General features: G+C 45.9%; 1 protein-coding gene across 1 annotated transcript in view; it reads right to left on the reverse strand.

Moving 5' to 3' along the window:
- LOC126455558 (T-box protein H15-like) overlaps positions 1 to 18,094 on the reverse strand; it is a 399,743-nt gene that overhangs the window by 101,614 nt on the left and 280,035 nt on the right. The window lies entirely within an intron of this gene.

An 18,094-nucleotide genomic window follows, 5' to 3' on the forward strand; every position in this document is an offset into this window, starting at 1 on the left:
AGGGATCAGGTGTACGCGAGAGCTGGGAAGGTGCTCACCGCGCTTCGGATGTCTGTGAGCCAGAGTTCTCAGCGGCGTCGCGAGTGCGCGCCTCGGCAATTTGTGCTGCTCCGCTCGACATCCGGTTTGGTCTCCTCACCTTTATTCTCACCTCCTTCTCCTACCGGCGTAAATAGATGCGTAACGTGGCAGACCACACAGGGCGTTCTTCGCCGGCCGTAAGTGCACACCGTGCCCGCAGCGGAGGAGAAAAAATACCGCAACGCGGTCGTGACAAACGCGCGACTCGTTGTCCTGCGAAGCTCTGGGCGAGGCGGGAGATATTTCAACATCATCGCGTCCGCCAGCCGTAATGGATGGCGCTCGTGGCTTAGAGCGCATTGTATTAAGCGAGGGCTCGGCCAGCGGGTAAGTACCTCGTGGCGCCGAGTCCGCGTCGCGACGCCGTGCCGGCGAAAATCGCCGCACGCCGGGAACGGATTCCACGGTTCGTTACTCACTGTCCACCGGCAACGACGGCAGTGCGCTGGGCGCTGACTGCTCTCGTCGTTAGGCGCTCGCGGGAGACAGATGGCCGCATTTCGCCCACTGCCTTATTCGATAACTGGTTTGTGACTCACAGTCGTAAGGCTGGACCAAATAAAACTACCAGATTCCGACGGTAATGCGGTGGTATGCACGTAAGAAGGTGGCCAGTGGACAAATGCGCAGTGGCAAGGGGCAATGTACCACCTGACGGTCCAGGCTCCCTCGTCTGACTACAGCGAGCACTTCAGGGTGCGTGTTGAATATATAGCCTATGACATTGTAATTCTGACTGAGACAGCAAAGGCCCTGAAAGATGAGTTGAACGGAGAGGTACCGAACTGAAAATATAAAAAAGTTGAATAAGGGCGGTGGAATGTACTCGAGTTAATTAGGTAATGGGCATACAGTTACGTAGCAAAATTAAACTCTAGGCTTAAAATGGACTTTGTTACTTGGCTAGTAAAATAACTGTCAATGGGAGAAACGGAAACGGTATAAAATGTAGACTGGAAATAACCAGGAAAGCTTTTACGAAAATGAGAAACGTGATAACATAGAATATAAATTGAACAGCAACAGTATTCTGTCACTATTTGTTTTACACCTTATTGAAGTGAGGACGATAAACAGGCAGTAAAGAACAGATTCTGAAAAGCGGTATTACTGAAGATTGCCTATACTGTAGTTGTAAAATTACAGTAGACTACTGTAGAGTACCATAAGTAGGCATACACAACGGTAGTTTCCCTAGAAGCTTTGATCAGTTAAGATCATAACCGCGTTACCTGTATGTTTGGTACGTTGCGTACCTGTCGGGCCGGCCGGTGTGGCCGAGCGGTTCTAGGCGCTTCAGTCTGGAACCGCGCGACCGCTACGGTCGCAGGTTCGAATCCTGCCTCGGGCGTGGATGTGTGTGTTGTCCTTAGGTTAGTTAGGTTTAAGTAGTTCTAAGTTCTAGGGGACTGATGACCTCAGATGTTAAGTCCCATACTGCTCAGAGCCATTTGAACCATTTTCGTACCTGTCGGACGTTATCTCATGTCGACTGCTTTATTTGGATACGTCATTAGTGTCTCACTAGGTTGCTCAAGAAATTAGAAGCGGTGAACTGTCTAGAAACTGAGTGTGAATACATAAATAGCCATGTAAGCTACATAACGTATTTGTTCTAAATAGTTATCCTCTTGACTTTACTTAAAAATATACAGCGTTTACAGTAAAATTGAAATTGTCATCGTTGAACTCAGGTTTTATTCGAAAATTATTTATTTTTAATAATACAGAGTGATGTTGTAGTCAAAATGAAAAAAATACAGGTTTACCATATGAAAAACACAATTACCTTAAAAAAAGGAAAATAAAAAAATCAAAAAAATATATCAAACATCACGCCTTATATAAAACAAATTTTGCTCTTATCGCTTATAAGAGGAAACACTTGCCTTTTACAGGATAAAGCTCTATTGACTAAAAAATAACAACAATAATTATTTACTTTTTTGTTTATCCATGTGAACTGTTGTTGCGCCAAAAGTAATTGTTTTGGTTAGTCGAGCAGCGGTTTTTTTTTTTTTTTTTATAAAATGTAGCTCGTATTTTGAAACGATATAAAATACGCAGTGGACTGTAACTGATCGATGTTCGCTTCTAATTACCAGCAAATCAAACAAATAAACGAAAAACAACAGTTTCTCTCACACATTCATTTATGTTTCTTTCCGTACTAATGCTATCTCTACTGCCTGTAATCCTAACATTTACTACGCCATTTACGTCCTGTATCAAGACTACCAAACGGTAGTTTTGGGGGAGCGCAACTGTAAGTTAAACAGATCGGATAACTGTGAGGACGTATAGAATCGAATTGAGCAGAAAATTGCTTAATGGTAGACCTTGACTGAAAGAAGGGACAGATTGACAGAACAAATCCTGAGACATTATGGGATACAGGATATGATAATGGAGGGAAGTTGGGACAAACCTGCATAGTCGTGCGCGCTCGCACGCCGCTTCTGTAATTCTGTCTCCCATATCGAATCCTCCCGGAGGATTAACGATGAGGGCCGGTGTTCAGAGCAGTGTGGACGTCATTTTCAGGCGGTTCCCCACATCTCACTGGGTTCACATCAGGCAGGTACCCAGCCTCAGTTAAACGATTCACAAACATTTCAAAAACGTGACATTACATGCAGACACTTAGAGTATACAAATTCCGACTTGATGGGGGAGGAATAACAGGGACAGGTAACGCACTAAGACTGCTAGATCCAGAAAAACATGTCTACTCCACGAAGACAGGGGATAAGGGAAGCAAAAAGAAGAAAGAAGAAGTTAGTACAGGAAAGTGTGTGTATTTGAGTGGGTTGGGGGGGGGGGGGGGGGCGGGGGAGGGAGGGATTATAGAGGAAGATCCAAGGTGAGTACAGCAGTCAGGTTCAAGAGGATATAAAGAACAGTAGCCTCCGACTGCGCTACATCTATTTCATTGTCAGAAGCGTCGGTGAAAACTGGCTGTCTGACAGACAGGTATAATGTTTTCCACTCGACATTTAAATTTTTTTTCAGAAAACGACCACGTCGTCTGAGCTCCAGTTATTTCCGCTTTCGAGGGTTTACTATCCAGGCTGCTAGAATAATTTTCATCTGCCGGCGGAATTAACAAGTTTACTTGTTTCGCCAGCATGTCGGAAAAACTTGAATGTACAAGGAGCGTTCAATAAGTAATGCAACACTTTTTTTTCTCGGCTAGTCTGGTTGAAACACGTGGAATTTGTTGTGGGACATCGTGGAATATTCCTGTTTCAGCCCCTTTACTTTCATAAAGTTCCGATAGATGGCGGCGTTACATGTAGCCTTCAAAATGGCATCTGAAACGCAGATACCTTGCAAGCTGGGAGCTGTCATTGAGGTTCTTTTTGCGGAAAACCTGAGCATCGCAGATATTCATAGGCGCTTGCAGAATGTCTACGGAGACCTGGCAGCGAACAAAGGCACGGCCAGTCTTTGGACGAGGCGTCTGCCGTTATGGCAATAACGTCGCGCAAACCTGTTCAATCTCTCGTGTGCCGGTCTGCCGCACACAGCAGTGGCCCATGCACTGTTGAAACGTGCGGACACTCACACTGGAGGTGACAGACGGATCACGAACAAACAACTCGCTGCTCAACTGGTCGTCTCTGTTGGTGACACAGTCGCCACCAGTTAGTCAAAGGTGTGTGGCCACTGAACTCCGTGCCACCGAACTGAAGACCGTACAGGGCAACGAAGGACCATCTATGCTGAATTGCTTGCGCGTTAAGAGGCTGATCGTGTCAGTTTTTCGTCGAACATTGTCTCAGGCGATGAAACATTGGTTCGTCACTACTAACCAACACTACCTCTCCTCCGAAGTAAAAGTTCGCAACCGCATGCAAGGTCTTCTGGGACTCTGAAGGGGTTATTGTTTTTGATATCGTCCCTCATGGTGCAACAATGATACCTAAACTGTATTGTGCTTCCCTCAGGAACTAAAGACACTATTTTAGCGTGTTCACCGCCCCAAAAATGCAAACGAACTTCTTCTTCTCCACGACAACGCAAAAAAAAAAAAAAAAAAATGGTTCAAATGGCTCTGAGCACTATGAGACTTAACTCCTGAGGTCATCAGTCCCCTAGAACTTAGAACTACTTAAACCTAACTAACCTAAGGACATCACACACATCCATACCCGAGGCAGGATTCGAAACTGCGACCGTTCCAGACTGTAGCGCCTAGAACCGCTCGGCCACCCGGCGGTCACGACGACGCAAGACCCAGCATGTACAGCTACAGTATTGATGACAAACAGCTGCAGACAGCGGCCGCCGTAAAATATCTAGGCGTAACTATGCAGAGCGACCTTTAGCGGAATGACCATATAAAACAGATAGTGGGAAAAGAAGGCACCAGATTCAGATTGATCGCAAGAATATTAAGGAAATGTAACTCATCCAAGAAAGAAGTGGCTTATTAGGCGTTTGTTCGCCCGACTCTTGAGTATCGTTCACCTGTGTGGGATCCCTGTCAGGTAGGACTGGTAGAGGAGATAGAGAAGATCCAAAGAAGAGCAGTGGGATCGAAAATGGTTCAAATGGCTCTGAGCACTATGGGACTTAACTTCTGAGGTCATCAGTCCCCTAGAACTTAGAACCATTCAAACCTAATTAACGTAAGGACAACACACACATTTACGCCCGAGGCAGGATTCGAACCTACGACCGTAGCGGTTCCAGACTGAAGCGCCTAGAACCGCTCGGCCACACCGGCCGCCGGTGGGATCGTTTAGCTGGCGAGAGAGCGTTACGGAGATGCTAAACAAACTCCACTGGCACAGTTTACAACAGAGGCGCTGTGCATCACGGAGAGATTTACTATTGATATTTCGGGACAGCGCTTTTCAGGAAGAGTCGGACACATATTACTTCCCCCACATACATCTCGCGTCTTGACCACAAGGAGGAAATTAGAGAAATTATAGACAATAGCGACAATCATTCTACCCACGCCCTATTCACGAATGGAACAGTCTTGGAGCGATAAGAAATTGGTGCCGAAAGTACCCTCCGCCACTCACCATTAGGTGGCTTGCGGAGTATGACGTAGATGTACCCAGGAGGAACTCACAAAAGTTTATTATACTGTTCATCCTCATCCACGTTACAGCCCGGATCTCGTACTTCCCGACTTCCATCTGTTTGGCCCAATGAAGGATGCACTGCGCTGGACGTAGTACATGGACGATGGGGAGGTTACTGATGCATCAAGACGTTGTCTCCGTCGTCGACCAGTACAGTCGTACTATGCGGGCATACAGGCCCTCCCAGAAAGGTGGTGTAAGGCCATCGCACTGAACGGAGATGGTGTTGAAAAGTAGGGATTTGTAGAAAAAAGTGGGGAATAATATTGTTTGGAATCCTGATTAAAATCAACGTGCATTCAAAAAAAAAAAAAAAAAGTATTGCATTACTTATGGAACGGCCCACATACAGTCGTCTTTCCTTGTCGTAAGGGTGGGGCGGTTGCTGTGATGTCCCTGTCGACCAGTTTCCGGCGACGCTTTTAACAATGAGAGAGATACACAACGCAGTCGGAAGAGACTGAAGATCACAATACGTGAAGTTGGGCTCGCATCAATGGATGTGGACGGCCAATAACAAGAGACCGCGGAGCAGACGTGACGGTGTACGGGCCAGCTGCGGTGGTGCTTCGTCAACACGGCGGCGGGGGCGGCAGCGGTGGCGCGCCGTTATTTACATGGGGTCGGCCAGGGGCGGCCGCGCTCCAATAGCGCGTCACGTGTGGGCCCCCACTGCCACCCCCGGCCACCCTCTGTCCGCCCCCGCATCTCACCTCCATATGTATGAGCGCGGCGCCCCCGCCGTTAGAGCCGCCTGCCCGGCTGGCAGAGGACGCGCGGCGCCGGAATTGCGAGGCGACGCCTTCTGGGGCGTGCCGGCTGGGTGACATCTGCATAACGACCCGGCCCCGACAAACAAGCCGGTTGTTTCTGCAGCCTGCGCCCGTGACGGACTGCTGAACCAGCAGGCACGCGGCGTGCAAGATGGCGAGGGCAGGGGCCCTGTCTTCCACTCAGTCGCGTCTGCCAGTCGGCGCGACGCCTTCACGCAGCACAAGTCTCCTGGGACAAATCTGTTTCTCCGTGTTTGCAGAACTGCTATATCTACGAGAGCCTGCTGAAAAGTAATGCCTCTGAATTTTTTATGTGACAGTTTATTAAATGAAGAAAACGCTATCAGCAATCTACGGTAACATCTTTATTCTTCATATCTACATATTTATTTCTCAACGCAGTCAGTCACCTTGGCGATGAAGACATTTCTCCCAATTTGTTGGTATCGTCAGTGTAGTATGTTTGACTTTGTTGACGCTCTGCTTGAACTACTTCATCACTGTCAAAGCGAAATCTTTGAAGGCTTTCTTTAAGCTTTGGGTACAGAAGAAAATCGGATGGGACAGTATGGAGGATGATCGATGACAGTGAACCCAAGGCGTCGGATTGCTGCAATCGTCAGCGCGCCCGTTTGTACTGTGGGTGAAGAAGGTGCTCCACGTGTGGATCACTTCTTCGAATTCGAAACTCGATTACAGCATGTTCCAAGCACTGACATAGTACCATTACACACCACCGTACCACACTGTACAATTCGGAGCCCTCTATCGGCAGACGGCAGAGGGGTGCAAACATGCATGAAGAAGAGATATGTTAATAATGCGATATTGCAGTGCCTTTATTATTCTAATTACGATGCAAAGTACTTTTGGACTTGCATGCTTGTCCAAAGGAACAGGCACTCCGGCGACTACAGCCGTTATGAAATACTTTGAATGTATTCGGAATTGCGAATAAGGACTACCATCAGCTGTAGAATGGAATGACGACAGTGAAAGTTTGTGCTGGACCGGGACTCGAGCCCGGATTTCCCGCTTATCGCAAGCGATCGCCTTATCATTTGGCTACCCGTACACGACTCACAGCCAGACCCATTTCCGTACAAAAAAATGTTAGTAGCGTCTGCTTTTTGCAAGAAAAACTAAGATTTTTCACATAAAAAATTCGATAGCATTATTTTTCATCATGCCCTTGTAAAACCTACACAGATTGTGGCCGATTTCACTGTGCACATAAGCAAATGTAGAAAGAGTAAATGGGTGAAGAGACCAGGTACTGTTCCAGTCCATCTTATATCACACGCCTCTCCCTGCAGCTGGCTAACGCAATCCATTTGGCTAGTGGATTGAAATAGCGCTACAGGGTAGAGCGGAGTCAAGTCTGAGCGACGTCTAAGACTACGCAAAGCCTGCAAACTTATCTAACTGAAAAAAAAAACAACGGATAGCTGGTCATTGCTCGTAATTCGATGAAAATGCTTTTCTAGTGCCGAATGGTCGTACTCGACGCTCAGGTGTATCTCTCCCTCTACACCAGGTTCGTCCGCGTTATCTAACCTCTACTCCAAATGAGAGAAATTAGTAGATAGTGACATACACATTTCACGAAACACACGTTGGCAATGTTCATTGGTTCGTGATGCACGACACTTCTGTCTTTACAACTGTTTCTGTTCACATGCACAGCCGTTTTCACCTCAAACGAGATCTGATTCAGCACCGCACACGCCAGGATATTTCATTTAATGTGGACTATGGCAGCTGATGAGATCTACCTCCCCATGCGTTTTCTGATGGTATATGAGGAAAATAATGCTGCCTGTACAGCAAATAAAGTTGCATGCTATGTTTCCGACAAGGTGACGAGTATCTTATCATATTTAACACCAGCAACTAACTGTCTTTCCATCCTGCTTGAATACATACATATATAGCCTTGTTATTTCACTATAGAGTATTTAGTGATGTTCAACTCCATTTCGAACTATTGCAGTAACGTCTGTGTAACTTGCAGTGGTTTCATACATCTTTTTACTCTGCTCCATTATCATTGCCTGCTGTTTAATTCTATGTGAATCATTTCGCAATTACACAGTTTTATGTGTTATCCACGTGACGGCCCCTTCCGCCTTTTATATCAGTTATCACATTAACGAAGTGTTAAACATTGGATATTTGAAATTAATTACCTATTGATTCACCCATGGTCGTCGGATAGTTAACAAACACTTCAAATTTGTGAACAGACAGAGATGAAATGGGCGTAAGTAACTGTATACAACGAAAGCTACTATTTTCTTGGATGATATCGAGTTCACTAAAGACGAAACCATAGTTCAGCTACAAAAGGAAGCGGCTGTAGGTGTTTGAAGACGCTACTCGCATATTGAGGCGAGTGGAAAGCAGAAAAACCCTAAATTACGATTGGGTTAGCCGTAAAGGACTCTGGATCGGGATGCTCGCAAAAACGATGGAAGTAATTAATTATTGCGACACTTCGTTTATTAGAGGCAACTAAGAATTTCCTAGCATTTCCTGTTAATTCTCCTCTCACAGGAATTTTCTGTGGTTACACATTCACACCGAAATTAGTTCGAGCATGATTTTTTTATGACGGCACTGATAATCCCGTCGTTGAGCGCCCATAAACCGCCACCATGCACACATTACTTACAAATACCATTAAATTAATTAACACAATACCTAACATTTAAGCGCCCCATATAATTCCATGTTAGGATGTTAGCGTAGTACGCTCTAATTAAGAACACATTCATTATCTTAGTGACGGCTTTGTTTTACTTATTGTTCCTTCATCAATATCAAAGAATTATAGATAACTGTACATTGCCTTGACCATAAATACTTGAATATTGATTATTGTAGTTATATGTGGCAGTGTATGTTATCACACAACGTTTCTTCAAGCTAAAAAGTACTCACTCATTAATTATTGAGATGAAAGTAATGTAATAACGTTTCCACACTATCATTGCGATTGAGAAGTCGTTGCCGGCCGGAGTGGCCGTGCGGTTCTGGGCGCTACAGTCTGGAGCCGAGCGACCGCTACGGTCGCAGGTTCGAATCCTGCCTCGGGAATGGATGTGTGTGATGTCCTTAGGTTAGTTAGGTTTAATTAGTTCTATGTTCTAGGCGACTGATGACCTCAGAAGTTAAGTCGCATAGTGCTCAGAGCCATCATTTGAGAAGTCGTTGTTGATGCGCTCTTCATGACAGCTGGGTTTGTTGGGTGACGACTGCGTAGTGAATTGGCAGCATGAAAGAACCAGCATATTACTTATGTGCTTGTAGCATACGGGAAAGAACGGTCGATTTGGTCTCGGCTTTATTTCCACTCGAATGTGTATCTCGCTTTGTAACATGATATAACATTACTTGGTGCAGTTCCTCTGAATGAGTAGCCCATAAACACAGAGGCTTCTGCGTGTAACTGCCCATGAAACATTGCTCATTAACTCAATTTAAATAAATTAGCATTCTAAATTTGTTAGTAAAAAGTGATTTTACCATTCTCTAATATATTTTTCAATCCAAGAATTTTTAACATGCTGTCAGCAACTGTGATCAATTAATACGTCAAAGATCCGCCTCAGTTGCGAAAAGTTACTGGTCTTTACCCAGGTTTCAGCTAGAGCAATCTAGCCTTCTTCAGAAGCATAAAATAAACTAATACATGCCAGAATAAGCCTTTTTATGTTTGACCGTGCCATATTCTGGCATGTATTAGTTTATTTTATGCTTCTGAAGAAAGCTGGATTACTCTAGCTGAAACCTGGGTAAAGACCAGTAACTTTTCGCAACTGAGGCGAATCTTTGACGTTGTCATTATATCTGTCAAAGACATTTCTCTCAACACTGTGTGTGGTTTGTGCGTGTGTGTGTGTATGTGTGTGTGTGTGTGTGTGTGTGTGTGTGTGTGTGTGTGTGTGTGTACGTGAGAGAGAGAGAGAGAGAGAGAGAGAGAGAGATTTGTGTTTAGAACGTAGCTGACTTCCAGCTCTCGCAACTTGGGTTTAGTAAAAGCAGTTTTGGCATGTTCAGTTCAGTAATGTTATAACTTGGTTTCGGTGCACCAAACAAAACAGGTAGTAAGGGTAGAAATTAGATAAAAGCACAGATATAATGAAGAAGGGAGTAGAGAATGTGTGTCAAGAGATAGAAAAGGAGAAACATCTGGGAAGGTCATACGTCAGCTATTGAAAGACAATGTAAGTGAGGCAGTTACGTATCTGTGAAACAATGAATCAATTAGTCCCACTTGTAAGCTAATTAGCCGTTTCTTAGAAAACGATTTCATGAATCGTATTACCTGTTCGTAACTATGAATGTCTTGCCAGTTAAGAATCCACAAGAGCACTTGCAAAATGAAGTAAATTAAAGATATTCATGAAGTGCGAGGTTATTCCATTATGTTCTTATCATTCATGTTGTACTTTGCATCTGTGCGTCGTGTCAATATAAACACTACGCAGGATGTAAACACAATTTAATTTTCATTCTGTCGTCTTATTAAAAGATAATAAGAACAACATACGATAATGTAGCACTTGTACGTTGAGGAGAAAGTTTCACATTTCCTCCCTACGCACGAACGAATGTGTTTTAGCTTATAGAGGAAGTAGTTAAACGTTGTGGACTGAATAAATGTAATAAGTTTTTATTGGCGTCAAGTAGAAGTGCGTCACAGCGCTGTCGGACGACAGCAAAAACACTATCGTCACAGCACTCCTCGATAGAGTTAGAGCGCGCAATAGTGTCTCATTAGAACGGCAGAGAGCGCCGCCAGTCGCCCTGGCGGTGAATATCCAAAGGCGTCGCACGTGGGGACGGGCCCGGCGCGTCTTAACGCTGAACGGAAGTGGTAATTTGTTTGACACGGGAGTCGCAGCTGCCTGCCCGCCCGGCGCCAGATGTAATCTGAACGGCAATAAAGAATACTCAGCCAAACCGCCGCGTCCAGCCGGCCAGGCCCGACCCGGCGGTATCGAGTGCGGCTATTTGTCACAGTAATTGGCGGCGCCAGCGAGGCAGATGCGAGAGGCACACGTCGCCCGTCGCGGATTGCACTGCCGTCGCCGGCTGCTCCTATACCGGGTCTATGCGGAGTATGGTGATTACGTGGAGTGATGCGAAGCCGTGCGTCGTGAGAGCCGATACTGGCCTCAGCTGTACCCGTTGGGGAAGCTGTTACACATTTACAGGTGAGTTGCGGAGTCATCCGTGTAACTGCAGTACCTCGAATATAATCAGTACTACCATGGTTCACTCTAAATACACATAAAGATTCAAGAATTTTGTGCCTGCAAAAAAAAGTCCGCCAGCGTATAAAATACTTTCTAGGACAAAGAAAGGAATTATTCGAGTGGGAATGAAATTGGTAGATGTGCTTTACATGTACAAAAACATATGATTACAATTTCAGAAAAAATGGGTGATTAGTTCAGGAGAAAGAAATTCACAAAATCGAGTAAGTCAGTACGCGATGCTCCGCCTCTGGCCCTAGTGCAAGCAGTTATCCGCCTTGGCATCGATTCATAGAGTTCCAGAATGTCATGATGATGTTTGGTTTGTGGGGCGCTCAAGTGCGCGGTCATCAGCGCCCGTACAAAGTCCCAATTTTTTTACAGTCCATTTTTTTCGCAATCCAATCTAGCCACTGCCACGAATCATGATGGTGATGATGAAATGATGGGCACAACACAAAAGCCCTCTCCCCGGACAGAGAAAATCCCTAACCCGGCCGGGAATCGAACCGGGGACCCCGTGATCCAGAAGCAGCAATTCTAGCCACTAGCCCACGAGCTCTTGACGTTACTGGATGTCCTCCTGAGGGATGTCGTGCCTAATTGTGTCCAACTGGCGCCTTAGATCATCAAAATGGGAGATAATTGGAGGGCCCTGCCCATAAAGCTCCAAACGCTCTCAACTGGGGATACATCCGACGACGTTGCAAGCCGAGTTAGGGTATGGCAAGCACAGAGACAAGCGACAGAAATTCTCGCCGTGTGCGGGCGGGTATTATCTTGCTGAAATGTAAGCCTTAGATGGCTTGCCATGAAGAGGAGCAAAACGGGACGTAGAATATCGTTGACGTACCACTGCGCTATAAAGGCGCCGCGGATGACAATCAAATTAAATTCTGATTTGAATCCTGCTCTCTCCGTCGTCAAACAGCAGTGGGAGACAGCTACTTGCTCATACACTGTAATTAATATTTTCTGTCAATAACTTCTGGCGTTGCTCATCACAGGTTGTGTGGTGCACTAGTTGTATGCGTTTGGCGTTTGTCTTTTCTGTATATGCCGTATTACGATTCTTCGTCGCCGTAGCCCAGTCTATCGAGGGTTTAAATCTCCTTGCACAACAGTAATTCGTTGCATTGGTGCCTTTAAAATGACGGGGTGTTCGCATGTGGAAATAAGGGTGATTGTCGAAGACGTTTGCCGGCTGCATTCCCGTAACCCCTCTTACTGAAAATTGAAAGAATTATACAGGAAGCTCAAAATTATTCGAATCAGTATTATCTGCATTATAGATCATATGAGCATACTTTGGCAATTTTTAAAAAATAACTAAGGCTGAAGTATTATGTTACACATAAAACGAATATTTTCGTTTGGAATACGCTATCACGCATGTGGGTCGGCTACTGGAAGGCAATACGGCGCCAATCCCGCCGTCGCATAAATCTGAAATATTTTTCCATTGTTTCACATGTTATATCCAGATAAATTGCTGAGACTCTACCCATATATGCGGCCGATATCCTGTCTGTATGTTTTCCTAGTCATTTCCCTGGGACTAAACGTCGATAATTCCCCAATGATTGCTCCCAGCAAGTAACGTAAAACTAATGCACTGAGCTTTCAAATGTGAGATGTAGCAGGTTTTGTAAATGCTGTAAATATCAGTTTCCTGTAAAAAGACATGTATCTTCAATTATCTGCGTTTTTCGATTACCCGTGCAGTCTGGGTTCCGCATTGATACGGATAAAAGCGTTTCGTGCTGCATTACGCTGGTGGCCATTAGAACTGTAATAACACAATGGGAGCATGGATCAAACGTCAGATTAGCAATGAAGTGCACTGAACAGGCAGAACACGTACCTACTGTCGTCATCCCGAACGCGCGTGCAGTGTGCTAACCACCGCGCCACCTCGCTCGGTTGGTAGGTCGCTGGAGGGATTTGGCACCACATCTGCACAGACAAGTCACCTAATTTCCGTAAATACCGCTGAGTGTGGCGATGAACTCTGACGCCACGTTCTGTCACATCCAAGATGTGTTCGTTCGAGGGGCGAACGGGGGGGGGGAGGAGGGAGGCATCACGCCAATTGTAACTCGCCATTCCATCACACTCCTAGCCTTGTGACATGGCGTATTATCGTCATGAAAAATGCCTCTGCCATCGGGAAACATATCGTCGTCAAGGAGTGTACGTGGTCAGCAATGTATGTGGTCTGCAACCAGTGAACGATACTCCTTGGCCGTCGTGGTGTTCTGCACAAACTCAACTAGACCCATGGATGCCCACGTAAATGTCCACCAAGGCATAATGGAGCCGCCACCAGCCCATTTTAGTCATAGTTGCCGACGTCGTGATGTTAACGTTGGCACCTGCATATTTCGTCGGCTGCCGGGGCCCCGTCGTTATGAGTGTTCAGACACACTTGTTCTTTGCCCTGCATTAAACTCTGATGTTGGTTGCGACACAGTTCGGCGCCTTTCCTGGTTTACCAGTCTGCTTAGTCTACGACACCCGACATCTGTGATGAGGGATGGCCGCTGAATCACACGACGTCAGGATGTGGTTTCACCTTGGTTTTGCTCCGTATGGATCCAGACAAATTACCACGTGAGGTGATGCTTGGAGAGATCTCTATAGCCAAAAGACCTGCAGGACGTCCTGTATTGAGGTTCAAGGACTCCTGTAAACAAGATATGGAGAGCTTTGGAATCGACACAAACAGATGGGAGGCACGGACTAGCATGAGACCAGAGTGGCGTGATGATATATCATCTGGAATGTCGAAGCATGATGAAGGCTTGTTAGACAGATTAAGGCAGAAAAAGCTTCTCAATGCTACCACTGCTCCTGCCTCAGCAGCCAGATACACTTGTGACAATTGCGGCAAGAGATGCCGTGCTGCCATTGGCTTGACAAGTCATATGAAAAAGTGCAACCCACAAACACACAGACACTGCAACAATCATCTACCAAGGTGATTGTGGCCAATATATATATGCCACGTATTGAAGATACTCACCACTACCCCTAGAACACCCGACAAGTCGTGCAGTTTCCGAAATGCTCGTTCCGAGCCTCCGGCTCATCACAATCTGCCCTCGGTCAGACTCAGACAGATGGCGTGTCTTCCCCATTCTACACAGAGACAGCACGTACAATGATATCACATCCACCCTTCGTGTGTCTGACTAGCACTCATTCCTCGCCAGCTGACGCTGCTTTGCCTGGACGGCTTTATATCGATAGTTGGTCGGTGGTCATAATGATCAATGTATACTACTCGTTCGGACGTGTATTTCGATGCAACGGCACAAAACAGGAGGGTCCGTTGAAAAGTATTACCCACAAATTTTTTGTGAAAACTCTTAAAACCTTTTAAATGAAATAATCGTTATTGACATTCTGGATATTTATTGTTTATGTCTACACATTTATTTCCCAACACTCTGGAAAGAAATGCATTTCTGTCAATGAGAGACCGGTTTGTTGATACCTTCACTGTAGAGTATTTGACATTGGTGACAGAGCCAAAACTTTGCGTCTGCTTGCACCGCTTCATCACTATCAAAGTAAAGGTGTTTTTTAAGTTCTGGAAACAACGGAAAATAGGAGGGGAAAAATCGGGACTGAATGGAGTATAACAGATGACAGTGAACCCAATGCACCAGATTATTGAAGATGTCGCAGTACTAGTGTGTGTTCGAGGAGGGGGGTCCATGTGTGCATGAACTCGTCGAAATGGTTAAACTGGATTATAGCAAGCTGTTTCTCACGCACCGTTTTGAAATTAAAAATAGACGTGCTAAGATATCTCAATAATTTTATTTTTACATGAAAGCCTGTACCTTAATCTACGCACTGACGCCATTACAATCTCATTCTTCCTTGTTTACGTTGTGTACTGAGTGTTTAAGATGCCTCGAATAATCGTGAGTCCTGCCGACTGTGAAGTACGGGCTGTTATAATATTTCTTAGTGCTAAAGGCCTAAAAGCGATCGATATTCATCGTGAGACCTGTGCAGTTTACGGAGAAAACATTATGAGTGATGGAATGGAAAGAAAGTGGGTGAGAGCATTTAAAGATGGCCGCACAAATGTGCACGATGAACAACGGAGTGGGCGTCCTTCGGTTGTTAATGAAAGTTTGGTGCGGGAAGTGGACAATAAGGTGAGAGAAAACAGACACTTTACGATTTCCTTCTTGCGGGATGACTTTCCTAATGTTTTCCGTAGTGTTTTGTATGGCATTGTGACCGAGCACTACTTTACGATTTCCTCCTTGCGGGATGACTTTCCTAATGTTTTCCATAGTGTTTTGTATGGCATTGTGACCGAGCACTTGAATTACCGAAAATTGCGCGCAGGTTGGGTACCGAAAATGTTGACGGATGTGCACAAAACCAAACGTTTAGGCAGTGCATTGACTTCCCTTGAGCGGTACCACAACGACGGTGATGATTTCTGAAGCCAAATTGTTACGGGCGATGAAACATGGGTGGCCTACGTCACACCAGAATTAAATGAGTGAGTGTGAAATCTTATGGGACTTAACTGCTAAGGTCATCAGTCCCTAAGCTTACTCACTACTTAACCTAAATTATCCTAATGACAAACACACACACCCATGCCCGATGGAGGACTCGAACCTCCGCCGGGACAAGCCGCACAGTCCATGACTGCAGCGCCTACACCGCTCGGCTAATCCCGCGCGGCCCAGAATTAAAGCAACAGTCCGTGGAAGTTGAGCAAGGGCACCGTTTTGTTGCAAGACAATGCCCGTCCGCATATGGCGAATCAGACCAAAGATCTCACCACATCTTCACGATGGGAAACTCTAGATCCTCCTCCGTACAGCCTCGGTTTTACGCCCAGTGACTACCATCTGTTCCTGCACTTGAAGAAACACCTCGGCGGTCAGTGTCTTCAAGACGATGACGAAGTTAAAACAGTGGTGATGCACTGGTTAACAAGTCAGGTGGCAGACTTCTGTTAGGAGGGTACAACGTTATGACTAGTGCCTCAGTATTGACGGAAATTATGTAGAAAAGTAGATTAAGGTACAGGCCTTCGTGTAAAAATAAAATTATTGAGATATGTTAGGACGTCTTCTTTTTAATTTCGAAACGGTACTTACTTAAAAAACACGCCTCGTACTTACGTTAGACACCGCCATGTTACACGCTGTAATACGGAACCCTGTAGTGGGAGAGGGTTGCAACTTCCGTCACCGAGTAATATGCATGATTTGTGATACCTCAACCTATATTAGGAACAGAATAAAGCACTCGGAGACATTAATATGGTATCACGTATTGATGACAAATTACCAGCGTCTTTAAGCTGGGAACGGAACTGCCAATTTCCTCCAGACGCAGACAGCGGTCGGGCAGGATGCGGCGGACCCAATGGGGCACGCCCGCTGAGTCACGCCTCGAGCGGCTCTGGATTACTAGTGCCCTCTACCGCTGCAAGTAGAAGGGCTGGTGGCAGCCATAGATCTCACTTGCGCTCGGAGTCTCTTCACTACGGGACGCTGCGCTGACGCCGCCTAGTTGCTGCTCCCTCACTATTGATCGTGCTTCAACTCAGAGAGCCTTTTCCTTGTTAACATTGAAAGCTGGACTTTATTTCTCGCTACATTATTTGTAAAGAGTCTTCGTACGCTTGAAGAAAGACACTACTGGCCATTAAAATTTCTACACCAGGAAGATAGCGTGCTACAGTAACGAAATTTAACCGACAGGAAGAAGATGCTGTGATTTGCAAATTATTAGCTTGCCAGCGCATTCACACAAGGTTGGCGCCGGTGGCGACACCTACAACGTGCTGACATGAGGAAATTTTCCAATAGATTTCTCTTACACAAACAGCAGTTGGCCGGCGTTGACTGGTGAAACGTTGTTGTGATGCCTCGTGTAAGGAGGAGAAATGCGTACCATCGCGTTTCCGACTTTCTTAAAGCTCGAACTGTAGCCTATCGCGATTTCTGTTTATCGAATCGCGACATTGCTGCTAGCGTTGGTCTAGATCCAATGACTTTTAGCAGAATATGGAATCGGTGGGTTCAGAAGGATAATACGGAACTGCAGTGCTGGATCCCAACGGCCTCGTATCGCTAGCAGTTGAGATGACAGGCATCTTATCTGCATGGCTGTAACGGATCGTGCAGTCACGTCTCGATCCCTGAGTCAATAGATGGGGACGTTTGCAAGACAACAACCATCTGCATGAACAGTTCGACGACGTTTGCAGCAGCATTGACTATCAGCTCGGAGACCATGGCTGCGGTTACCCTTGACGCTGCATCACAGACAGGAGCGCCTGCGATGGTGTACTCAACGACGAACCTGAGTGCACGAATGGCAAAACGTCATTTTTTCGGATGAATCCAGGTTCGGTTTACAGCATCATGATGGTCGCATCCGTGTTTGGCGACATCGCGACGAACGCACATTGGAAGCGTGTATTCGTCATCGCCATACTGCCGTATCACCCGGCGTGATAGTATTGGGTGTCATTGGTTACACGTCTCGGTCACCTCTTGTTCGCATTGACGGCACTTTGAACAGTGGACGTTGCATTTCAGATGTGTTACGACCCGTGGCTCTACCCTTCATTCGATCCCTGGGAAACCCCACATTTCAGCAGGATAACGCACGACTGCGTGTTGCAGGTCCTGTACGGGCCTTTCTGGATAAAGAAAATGTTCGACTGCTGCCCTGGCCAGCACATTCTCCAGACCTCTCACCAGTTGAAAACGTCTGGTCGATGGTGGTCGAGCAACTGGCTCGTCACAATACGCCAGTCACTACTCTTGATGAACTGTGGTATCGTGTTGAAGCTTCATGGGCAGCTGTACCTGTACAC

Source organism: Schistocerca serialis, chromosome 2, assembly GCF_023864345.2.
Source record: "Schistocerca serialis cubense isolate TAMUIC-IGC-003099 chromosome 2, iqSchSeri2.2, whole genome shotgun sequence".
Lineage (NCBI taxonomy): Eukaryota > Metazoa > Arthropoda > Insecta > Orthoptera > Acrididae > Schistocerca > Schistocerca serialis.